Consider the following 11,353-nt stretch of genomic DNA (forward strand, 5'->3'; position numbering starts at 1 on the left):
TTATATGCTGGATTATGTTTACTGATTTGCGAATGTTGAACCAGCCTTGCATCCCAGGGATGAAGCCCACTTGATCATGGTGGATAAGCTTTTTGATGTGTTGCTGAATCCGGTTTGCCAGTATTTTATTGAGGATTTTTGCATCGATGTTCATCAGGGATATTGGTCTAAAATTCTCTTTTTTTGTTGTGTCTCTGCCAGGCTTTGGTATCAGGATGATGTTGGCCTCATAAAATGAGTTAGGGAGGATTCCTTCTTTTTCTATTGATTGGAATAGTTTCAGAAGGAATGGTACCAGCTCCTCCTTGTACCTCTGGTAGAATTCAGCTGTGAATCCATCTGGTCCTGGACTTTTTTTGGTTGGTAGGCTATTAATTATTGCCTCAATTTCAGAGCCTGCTATTGGTCTATTCAGGGATTCAACTTCTTCCTGGTTTAGTCTTGGAAGAGTGTAAGTGTCCAGGAAATTATCCATTTCTTCTAGATTTTCAAGTTTATTTGCGTAGAGGTGTTTATAGTATTCTCTGATGGTAGTTTGTATTTCTGTGGGGTCGGTGGTGATATCTCCTTTATCATTTTTAATTGCGTCGATTTGATTCTTCTCTCTTTTCTTCTTTATTAGTCTTGCTAGTGGTCTGTCAATTTTGTTGATCTTTTCAAAAAACCAACTCCTGGATTCATTGATTTTTTGGAGGGTTTTTTGTGTCTCTATCTCCTTCAGTTCTGCTCTGATCTTAGTTATTTCTTGCCTTCTGCTAGCTTTCGAATGTGTTTGCTCTTGCTTCTCTAGTTCTTTTAATTGCGATGTTAGAGTGTCAATTTTAGATCTTTCCTGCTTTCTCTTGTGGGCATTTAGTGCTATAAATTTCCCTCTACACACTGCTTTAAATGTGTCCCAGAGATTCTGGTATGTTGTATCTTTGTTCTCATTGGTTTCAAAGAACATCTTTATTTCTGCCTTCATTTCGTTATGTACCCAGTAGTCATTCAGGAGCAGGTTGTTCAGTTTCCATGTAGTTGAGCGGTTTTGATTGAGTTTCTTAGTCCTGAGTTCTAGTTTGATTGCACTGTGGTCTGAGAGACAGTTTGTTATAATTTCTGTTCTTGTACATTTGCTGAGGAGTGCTTTACTTCCAATTACGTGGTCAATTTTGGAGTAAGTACGATGTGGTGCTGAGAAGAATGTATATTCTGTTGATTTGGGGTGGAGAGTTCTATACATGTCTATTAGGTCTGCTTGCTGCAGAGATGAGTTCAATTCCTGGATATCCTTGTTAACTTTCTGTCTCGTTGATCTGTCTAATGTTGACAGTGGAGTGTTGAAGTCTCCCATTATTATTGTATGGGAGTCTAAGTCTCTTTGTAAGTCTCTAAGGACTTGCTTTATGAATCTGGGTGCTCCTGTATTGGGTGCATATATATTTAGGATAGTTAGCTCTTCCTGTTGAATTGATCCCTTTACCATTATGTAATGGCCTTCTTTGTCTCTTTTGATCTTTGATGGTTTAAAGTCTGTTTTATCAGAGACTAGTATTGCAACCCCCGCTTTTTTTTGTTCTCCATTTGCTTGGTAAATCTTCCTCCATCCCTTTATTTTGAGCCTATGTATGTCACTGCATGTGAGATGGGTCTCCTGAATACAGCAGACTGATGGGTCTTGACTCTTTATCCAGTTTGCCAGTCTGTGTCTTTTAATTGGAGCATTTAGTCCATTTACATTTAAGGTTAAGATTGTTATGTGTGAACTTGATCCTGCCATTATGATATTAACTGGTTATTTTGCTCATTAGTTGATGCAGTTTCTTCCTAGCCTTGATGGTCTTTACATTTTGGCATGTTTTTGCAATGGCTGGTACCGGTTGTTCCTTTCCATGTTTAGTGCTTCCTTCAGGGTCTCTTGTAAGGCAGGCCTAGTGGTGACAAAATCTCTAAGCATTTGCTTATCTGTAAAGGATTTTATTTCTCCTTCACTTATGAAACTTAGTTTGGCTGGATATAAAATTCTGGGTTTAAAATTCTTTTCTTTAAGAATGTTGAATATTGGCCCCCACTCTCTTCTGGCTTGAAGAGTTTCTGCCGAGAGATCTGCTGTTAGTCTGATGGGCTTCCCTTTGTGGGTAACCCGACCTTTCTCTCTGGCTGCCCTTAAGATTTTTTCCTTCATTTCAACTTTGGTGAATCTGGCAATTATGTGTCTTGGAGTTGCTCTTCTCGAGGAGTATCTTTGTGGCGTTCTCTGTATTTCCTGGATTTGAATGTTGGCCTGCCCTACTAGGTTGGGGAAGTTCTCCTGGATGATATCCTGAAGAGTGTTTTCCAACTTGGTTCCATTTTCCCCCTCACTTTCAGGCACCCCAATCAGACGTACATTTGGTCTTTTTACATAATCCCATACTTCTTGCAGGCTTTGTTCATTTCTTTTTCTTCTTTTTTCTTTTGGTTTCTCTTCTCACTTCATTTCATTCATTTGATCCTCAATCGCTGACATTCTTTCTTCCAGTTGATCGAGTCGGTTACTGAAGCTTGTGCATTTGTCACGTATTTCTCGTGTCATGGTTTTCGTCTCTTTCATTTCGTTTATGAGCTTCTCTGCATTAATTACTCTAGCCATCAATTCTTCCACTTTTTTTTCAAGATTTTTAGTTTCTTTGCGCTGGGTACGTAATTCCTCCTTTAGCTCTGAGAAATTTGATGGACTGAAGCCTTCTTCTCTCATCTCGTCGAAGTCATTCTCCGTCCAGCTTTGATCCGTTGCTGGCGATGAGCTGCGCTCCTTTGCCGGGGGAGATGCACTCTTATTTTTTGAATTTCCAGCTTTTCTGCCCTGCTTTTTCCCCATCTTTGTGGTTTTATCTGCCTCTGGTCTTTGATGATGGTGATGTACTGATGGGGTTTTGGTGTAGGTGTCCTTCCTGTTTGATAGTTTTCCTTCTAACAGTCAGGACCCACAGCTGTAGGTCTGTTGGAGATTGCTTGAGGTCCACTCCAGACCCTGTTTGCCTGGGTATCAGCAGCAGAGGCTGCAGAAGATAGAATATTTCTGAACAGCGAGTGTACCTGTCTGATTCTTGCTTTGGAAGCTTCCTCTCAGGGGTGTACTCCACCCTGTGAGGTGTGGGGTGTCAGACTGCCCCTAGTGGGGGATGTCTCCCAGTTAGGCTACTCAGGGGTCAGGGACCCACTTGAGCAGGGAGTCTGTCCCTTCTCAGATCTCAACCTCCGTGTTGGGAGATCCACTGCTCTCTTCAAAGCTGTCAGACAGAGTCGTTTGTGTCTGCAGAGCTGCTGCGTTTGTTATTGTTTACTGTGCCCTGTCCCCAGAGGTGGAGTCTACAGAGACAGGCAGGTTTCCTTGAGCTGCTGTGAGCTCCACCCAGTTCGAGCTTCCCAGCAGCTTTGTTTACCTACTTAAGCCTCAGCAATGGCGGGCGCCCCTCCCCCAGCCTCGCTGCTGCCTTGCCGGTAGATCACAGACTGCTGTGCTAGCAATGAGGGAGGCTCTGTGGGTGTGGGACCCTCCCGGCCAGGTGTGGGATATGATCTCCTGGTGTGCCTGTTTGCTTAAAGCGCGTATTGGGGTGGGAGTTACCCGATTTTCCAGGTGTTGTGTGTCTCAGTTCCCCTGGCTAGGAAAAGGGATTCCCTTCCCCCTTGCGCTTTCCAGGTGAGGCAGTGCCTCGCCCTGCTTCAGCTCTCGCTGGTCGGGCTGCAGCAGCTGACCAGCACTGATCGTCTGGCACTCCCCAGTGAGATGAACCCAGTACCTCAGTTGAAAATGCAGAAATCACCGGTCTTCTGTGTCGCTCGTGCTGGGAGTTGGAGACTGGAGCTGTTCCTATTCGGCCATCTTGCTCCGCCCCCCTGGTGTCCTATCTTTTATACAACTTATGATGTGGAACTTGAAAGGCCTAATGGGATATAGTAGCTACTGATAGCTCATATTTCAAGCAACCATGGATATAAAATCATCAGAATTTTAATTTTTGCCATGTAATTCAGTGGAACATTTCTGTAATCGATGCTCATATTAATGTTAGAGAAAAGCATTGCCTCATCTTGAAATACTTTCTAAACTTTCAAAGAAAGGTTAAATTATATCCAAGATTTGTGTAGTGTTAGATTTTTTGTTTTGTTATGTTCTTTGAAAATGGTTGATCTATTGCTTATATGTGCAATGAGTCTTTGTTGGTTGGTTGGTTGGTTGGTTGGTTGGTTGGTTGGTTTTTGATACATGGCCTTGCTCTGTTGCCCAGGCTGGAGTGCAGTGGTACGATCTTGGCTCACTGCAACCCCTGCCTCTCAGGCTCAAGTGACTTCCCACCTCAGCCTCTCAAGTAACTGAGACTACAAGCATGCATACCGCCACACCCGGCTAATTGTTGTATTTTTTTATACAGATAGGGTTTTGCCATATTGCCCAGGCTGGTCGCGAACTCCTGGGCTCAAGCAATCAGCCCACCTTAGCCTCCCAAAGAGCTGAAATTAAAGGTGTGAGCCATTGTGCCCAGCCTGTGCAAGAGTCTTTATTGGAATAAATTAAATTACATATTTATATGGGGCTTCAAAACATCTTCCCATAACCTTGGTATTTGATCTTTGCAACTGGCAACAATATGAGGCAGGAAGTGTCAGTTTCCCAGTTTCCCTGTAGAGGAAGAAACATTGGCTTAGTGCTGTGGTTTGCAAAACTCATGTTGAAACTTAATCCCCAATGTGGCAATATTGAGAGGTGGGCCTTTAAGAGGTGATTGGTTATGAGGGCTTGGCCTTCATGGATGGATTAATCCATTCTTGAATTAATGGGTTAATGGATTAATGAGTTATCATGGGAAGGGAACCGGTGACCTATAAGAAGAGGAAGAGAGTCCTGAGTGGGACATGGGAGCACCCTCAGCCCCCTCTCCATGGGATACCCTGTGGGTCACTTCAGAGTCCCCACCAGCAAGAAGGCTCTTTCTCACCAGATGTGCCTCCCCACCCAACCTTGGATATCTTAGTCTCCAGAACTGTAAGACATAAATCTTATTTCTTATAAATTATCCAAATTGAGATATTCTCTTATAAACATTCAAAAACAGAACAAAGACATTTTGAGAGGATGAGTGTCCTGCCCAAGGCCCCGTGATCACAAAGATGTAGGGCCAGTTGGGTACTCAGTCATAGGGCCCCACAGTGCTTTAGAGGGGAAATGATAAGAAACCACCATATTCTGACCACCCTAGTTAAATGGGGATTTCCTCTGCTCATGGGATCAATGTCCTCTTCTCTGTTAGAGGAGTCCCTTGCTGTGATTCTCTTGGATACATTTTAGAACTTTCTTCCATGTTTCTCAAATGCTGCAGGAACACATTTGCTTCCACTTTCTGCCCTGTCCCCGGATCTCTCACACACACTTGATAGGCTGAATGAGTCTACTAATGATTTTAGTGACTGATATGCAATCTAATAGAACAACAGACTATTAATTAACATCAATAAATAATGTACTTTGGTTCAAGTTTACAGTTACAGCCAGCACTTTACAGTTTACAAAAACGTTTTCCTTCATTAACGTCTAAAAATAATCTCCTGTAGTTGGATTGGGTAGACCTGACTTTAGTTAAAGAAGCCTCATGATTTTAGATTTCTGGAGTGGGGAGAGGGACATATACTTTAGAATAAAACAATTTCAGTAAGGTGTGATGAAATGAAACTCACGTCATGGTGTTTAGTTAACATCTCAGGAACACCACCACCAACAAAAAGCAAAGCCTTTTTCCTTTTAATTTAAATAGTGAACAGTTGGATATTTTTGTTAGGAGCTGGTGGGTTAGGTAACTGCACTGATTTACATTTTAGAATTATAGGCTAAAGACTAATTAACTGGCTAGAGCATATGCAGTGGACCGTGGCAGTCTGCAAAGATTAACAAATTAATTAGTTATTTCCATCCGTTACAATTTTATTCTTTTCTGGGAAATGAGCGGCCTGTTTATTTCAGCCTTTAAAAGTTTCAGAGCAGGGCTGTTCATTCAGCTTTCTGAATGGCTGAATAGAACAATAGGATTGTGTAACAACTGGGACACGTCAGTGCCTTCGTCAGGGGATAATGTAAGCTATAGAAAGCCCTTTTCATCTTTTAGCAAGGGCCCATTATTCCTATGTATCTCTCTTCTCTGCTTTATGAAAAGGTTTGTACAGTAAATAATGACCAACTATGTAGTAGTTCTTTCTTCTTTTGCCAAGCTCTTTTTAGCTTTGGCAGCAATTTTGTTTTCCCTGTCATCATCTAATGTCTATTTATTTTACATTGCTACAAAGCCAGTGAAATTCCCTTATAAATCCCAGGTCATGAAGATGAAGCAGCAATTCGATTCCTTTTATTAAACGTCTCCAGTGTCCTCCGCTTTTTCTAATTAGGTTCAAAGTGGTCAGTGGCTTGAAAAGCCTCTGGGCAGGAATCAAATCTGTTTGAACAACGCATTCCTAAAGGCCATGCATATTAGATCCTTGGATTTAATTAGAGGAGAGGTATCAAAACTCAGATACTCTCTGGACGCATTTAGGATTGTCACCAAAAGGTCCTGTTTCTACACAGGCAATTTAACCAAATTCCTCTCCTCCTTTGGCTCTCCCTCCCCCCTACACATACAATAGGCATTAGGTATTCAGAGCCTGGGGCTGTTACTCACCACTGGTTCTCAGAGGCTGCAGTTTTCTTTTGTCAGCACTGCCATAGCATGAAGGTGAGAACAAGAAGTTCTGAAACTGAAGAGAAAAAGATAAAAGGAAAAGTATGCAGGAGAAAAGAGAGGCTCTTTAACTGCTCTGTCAACTCGATTTCTGTCCTCCGCCCCAAGCATGTTCTGAAGATGGATGGGCGCAGGTACAGCTGGTACAAGACAGCAGCTGTGATTTCCATCTGGGTACCATTTAGTAGCAGATAGATTTTTCAGGCTGAAGTCTCTTCCAATTGTTGTGGTTAGAGAGCGAAAGTGAGAGGCCCACTGTGTTTTCTTCCACCTCAGGTGGTATTGTTTCAAACCATTGTTTCTCCCAGGGTTGGCTTGCTATCAAAGAAGAGAATTAGAAGGCAATTGTTTGATTGTGGGGTGAGCGAATGTGGGAGTTAACTGATGAGAGGTGGTGGAGCTCAGACACAAACCATCTCATGGAATACATTAGATATTAGATTTATCCAACACGTACTCCTCATATTGTCTATTTCCCTCCTTCTAAGCTGTAAGACTGTCAGGGGACCTGGTGCTCTTCCGGGGAGTAATGTACATGTTTATGTCTGCACAGACATAACATAAACATAAACATAACAGAAACATAAACATAAAACAACTGGTTGAACTGTGAAAAATTCAGTACATTAACTAAAGCTCATTTTTGGTTGTGCTAAGAAAGCAGCTTCTCTTTTACCTCTATGACAGAATTGACAGGTGTCTACATGTGATGCCAGGACAACTACCCCAGCCAATGGATTCTGACCAACAAAAACGTTTTTAAAATATTACATATCTGAAAATATTTTAAGTATGCTACTTGATTAAATTTTTTAAATCTAACTTGCTATTTTTAAAAATTGAACATTTGTTTTTTTAACTAGCTGTATCAGTGTAACATGGGCATGATAGAATTAAATTATAGTTTTGGAGTAAATTTGCTCTATATTTTGTTCTCTATATCTTTTCAACTCACCTGTCAGGGGCATCTATAAGAGTCAGGCTGTTTTCTGCTCTTCAAAGATGTTTTTGAGGGTGAGAGTTGGTGATTTTCCATCAACTAAAAATGCTTTTTGTCAAATAGAGACAGCACCAATGATGTACTCAAGGGCCCAGTTCTTCATGTGATTTGGATTTGAGACCTGAGGTGTTTCACAAGCATTCACAAGCATCAGCAAATCTGATCGAGGGAGAGATTGCAATATCTTTTCTGGCAAACCAAGCTCCTTTTTCTTTGCTAATATGGACATTTTCCAATGTTGACCCAGATTCTTCAGTTTTCCTAATGTATTCAAGGTCAATGTTTCTATCCCTAAGGAAAAACCATTCGTGAGAGCCATGATCAAGTTTGATTTTATTTTGCCCCCTAGTTGACTGCCCTTTTACTTCCCCAAATCCCGAAAATAAAGTAAGAACATGTTGATAAATATGATGAAAGAGTACTTGATTCTTGCATTGAGTTTTAGAAGGAAGAATTCCTGGGCAGGGGGAAGCTAAGAGTGAGGCAGTGATGGTGAATGAGGTTGGGGCATTAGCAGATACATAAACAGAACATCTGGAGCTGTAATCCAGGGTTTTTTAAGAAGTCATGCTAAAAAAGGTAAACATAAACAGGTGCAATTAATTTTAATATATTTTATTTAACTTAATATAGTATATCCAAAATAATATCATTTGAACATGTAATTAATATAAAATTATTAATGAGATATTTAATCTTCTTTTGTTATACTAAATCTTCAAAATCTTGTGCATTTTTTGCATTTATAGCACATTCCTCAGTAGCGATGTGAGGCTAATGGCTACCATACCAGATACTATAGATCTGGAGTGAGCAGGTAAAGGGGAACTAGTTTTCACAGAGCACTTTCTATGTGCAAGGCATTATAGTAGTTATTAGTATAGATTATGATTAGCTTTCATAACCACCCTGGGAGGTGCCTATTATTTTCATTTTACAGATGAATGGATGTAGCCGTAAAATTTATTATCCAAACTGGGGCCTTTTCAGAATGATAAGGCAATTTTTATTAATTACCAAGGCACAACTGGTATAGCTTGTACTGTACTAGGAAAAGTGGAATGAATAGTCACCCTAGATGGGAAAACAGGCTAGAATAAATTAACTAACTTGCTCAAGATCCTAAAGCTCATAAATGACAGCATGATTTAAGATTTAAAGCCATATCTGTTTGTGTCAAAAGCTCATGCTGAGAATGAGACTCCAGTATTTTTTCTAGATTTCTCCCTTGATGATTTGGTTAGCCATTCTAAGTTGGAAGTATTGGTCTCAAAATCTGTTGACAGCATGGTTTTCCATTAAGCAAAAAACAAACAAAACAAATAAACAAAAAACAACTTAAAGTCTACCTCTGTTCTTAGAAAGGCCCTGCCAAGGAAACAGAACTTACACAGAGGTTGACTACACACCTGTCATTTTTAGCAGAGCTCAGACCCCTTAGCTATGTTATTTGGTGGCAGGTGGGGGTATGGTGAAGATTGCAGGCAATTTTCTCTCAATGTTCTTGTTCACCCCATTGCTTTCCCTGTTGGAAAACATATCACTGAAATCTGTTTACAGACATGTAAGAGGGCCAGAAATGAATATAGGAAACAAAAACATCATTCCCTATTCTGGGAAAACTGTTTCTCTGTTCACAACACTTCTGACACCAAGTGTGTGTGTGTGTGTGTGTGTGTGTGTGTGTGTTTTCCAAACCAAGCAATTCAAGTCTCTGGACACCAACCAGGTGTCCTACAACTCAATTCAATACTAACCCTCATTATGTAGAGTTAGCACAGACCTCACAGGTTAAGGCTCAGCCCCAAAAGACTGCCCTTCACTTTAGATGCCAATTGCAAGTCTGGATCACTTGTACTTCTGACCAATCTTGAGGTCTTAATCAGGGATTCTCATAACCCTTTCCTCGGTTTGCTAATTTGCTAGAATGGCACACAAAACTCAGGAAAACATTTACTTATATTTACCAGCTCATTATAAAGATATTATAAAGGAAATGGATGAACCAAATGAAAAGGTACATAGTTTGCTTACTCAGAAGAATGGTGAGTACAGGAGCCATTGTCCCTGTGATGTTGGAATGGAGAGTGGCTTCTTGTGAGTAACAAAGACACTCCTATCACTCAGGAAATTCTAAGGATTTTAAGAGCTTTCCACCAGAAACTGGAGACAAAGACCAAATATATTTCTTATTAGAAATATTATAATTATATATCTACTTTCTCCAGCTCCCTTTAGATCCCCAGAATAAGACTTTCTTCATCTCCAGTGTAAGCAGGTGGGTTCTGTGGTCCTTGGTCAGCATTTCTCCATTTGCCTGACTGTTCTGAGATGATCTCTTCCTCAGAAATACATTCATTGTCTCCTTTAAGTGATGCCAGAGCTAATGATGACTATAGGAAATCAAGATACAACAGGAGGAAGGTCTGGGAATGTTAATGAAAGCTGGCGTTTATTGAGTGATTACTATAAGCCAGACACTGCTTTAATTGCTTTGTATCTTTAACACATTTAATCCCAACAACAAATCTATGGTACAGGAGCTCTAATTATCCTCATTTTACAGATAAGGAAGCTGTCTCAGAGAGATTGGGTAACTTGTTCAGTGTCACCTTGCCAATGTTTCATATTAGTGACAAAACTGGGTCCCAAACCCAGAGCTGGCTAAGTACAAAGCACTCACGTTACATTATGTAAAAATATGCATTATATAGAAATCAAACTTACCTCTATTATCAAGGCCATTACTTGGAAATATTGTATTGTATGTTTGCCTTGTTATACTATTAAACCTTTCTTATCGTGAGATTCCCTGAAGAATATATGGCTACCAAATTGAATGAGAATGGTGATTTTTTGGTTTGTGGTTGAGTTTCCCATAATGGGACAAGTTCCTTGATATGTTTGTGTAAAAATTTGGGGCACTGTTAAGTAGATGGATCGAGAAGAGCCTGAGCAGCTTCTCAGTATAACTGGCAAACTTAATTTAAGATAAAACAATACTGTCCCATGTCTCTCTATTTCTCAGTTATGCCCATATTTGGACATTTTAGAGGTTGACGAGCATTGCGAGTTTTTCTCATTTACATTTTGCTCAGTAGGGTGGCCTCGTCTAAATTGTATGACTATACATGTTTACCATGAAATGCCAGAAAGCTGTTTTCAGGTGAAATTAAGAAAATGTGATCCAATATTTAAAAAAGAGAACAATTCCCATTGTTTTTGTTATTGTGATGCAGGGGATGCCCAGATGAAGTTGAATACATGAGCTCTTCCCCTCTCCTGTTCTGGAATAGTACCTTATTGGACCCTCTAAAGCATAAAGAAAAGATTTGAGTAGAATGATAATAACCAGATTTATTGTTTATATTAGACATATTTTAGAATAGCCAGTGACTTTAATATGAATGGTTTGGTATTAAGTTTTATATTCTAATTGCCATTAAAAAATTGCTCTTTCCCTAAGGCAGAAACAGCCAAGATACTATCTGTTATTTGTGTTAATTGTTGATAATGAGCGTCAGACATAAAATGGCAGACACTGACCAAACTCACAGATTGTCCCCAGATAGAGAAGGGCTGGGTCTTCATTAGACTGTAAAAGTAGAAGTTTAGATACATT

The 11,353-nt window shown here is 40.2% G+C and overlaps 2 long non-coding RNA genes across 2 annotated transcripts in view; one reads left to right on the plus strand and one right to left on the minus strand.

The window, feature by feature from the left end:
• Positions 1-4,552: 4,552 nt before the first annotated feature.
• On the minus strand, positions 4,553-7,820 carry LOC140710182 (uncharacterized). Its single transcript, XR_012091125.1, has 3 exons — positions 7,687-7,820; positions 6,672-6,747; positions 4,553-4,645 (listed from the first exon to the last, which is right to left on the minus strand). It is a non-coding gene; the product is annotated as an uncharacterized lncRNA (long non-coding RNA).
• The window catches only part of LOC119619589 (uncharacterized), a 117,768-nt gene continuing 111,288 nt past the window's right edge, over positions 4,874-11,353 (plus strand). The window contains exon 1 of the long non-coding RNA XR_012091126.1: positions 4,874-5,008. This is a non-coding gene — a long non-coding RNA (uncharacterized lncRNA). The remainder of the gene's footprint in view (positions 5,009-11,353) is intronic.

The sequence above is a fragment of the Chlorocebus sabaeus genome, chromosome 25 (assembly GCF_047675955.1).
Source record: "Chlorocebus sabaeus isolate Y175 chromosome 25, mChlSab1.0.hap1, whole genome shotgun sequence".
Taxonomy (NCBI): Eukaryota; Metazoa; Chordata; class Mammalia; order Primates; family Cercopithecidae; genus Chlorocebus; species Chlorocebus sabaeus.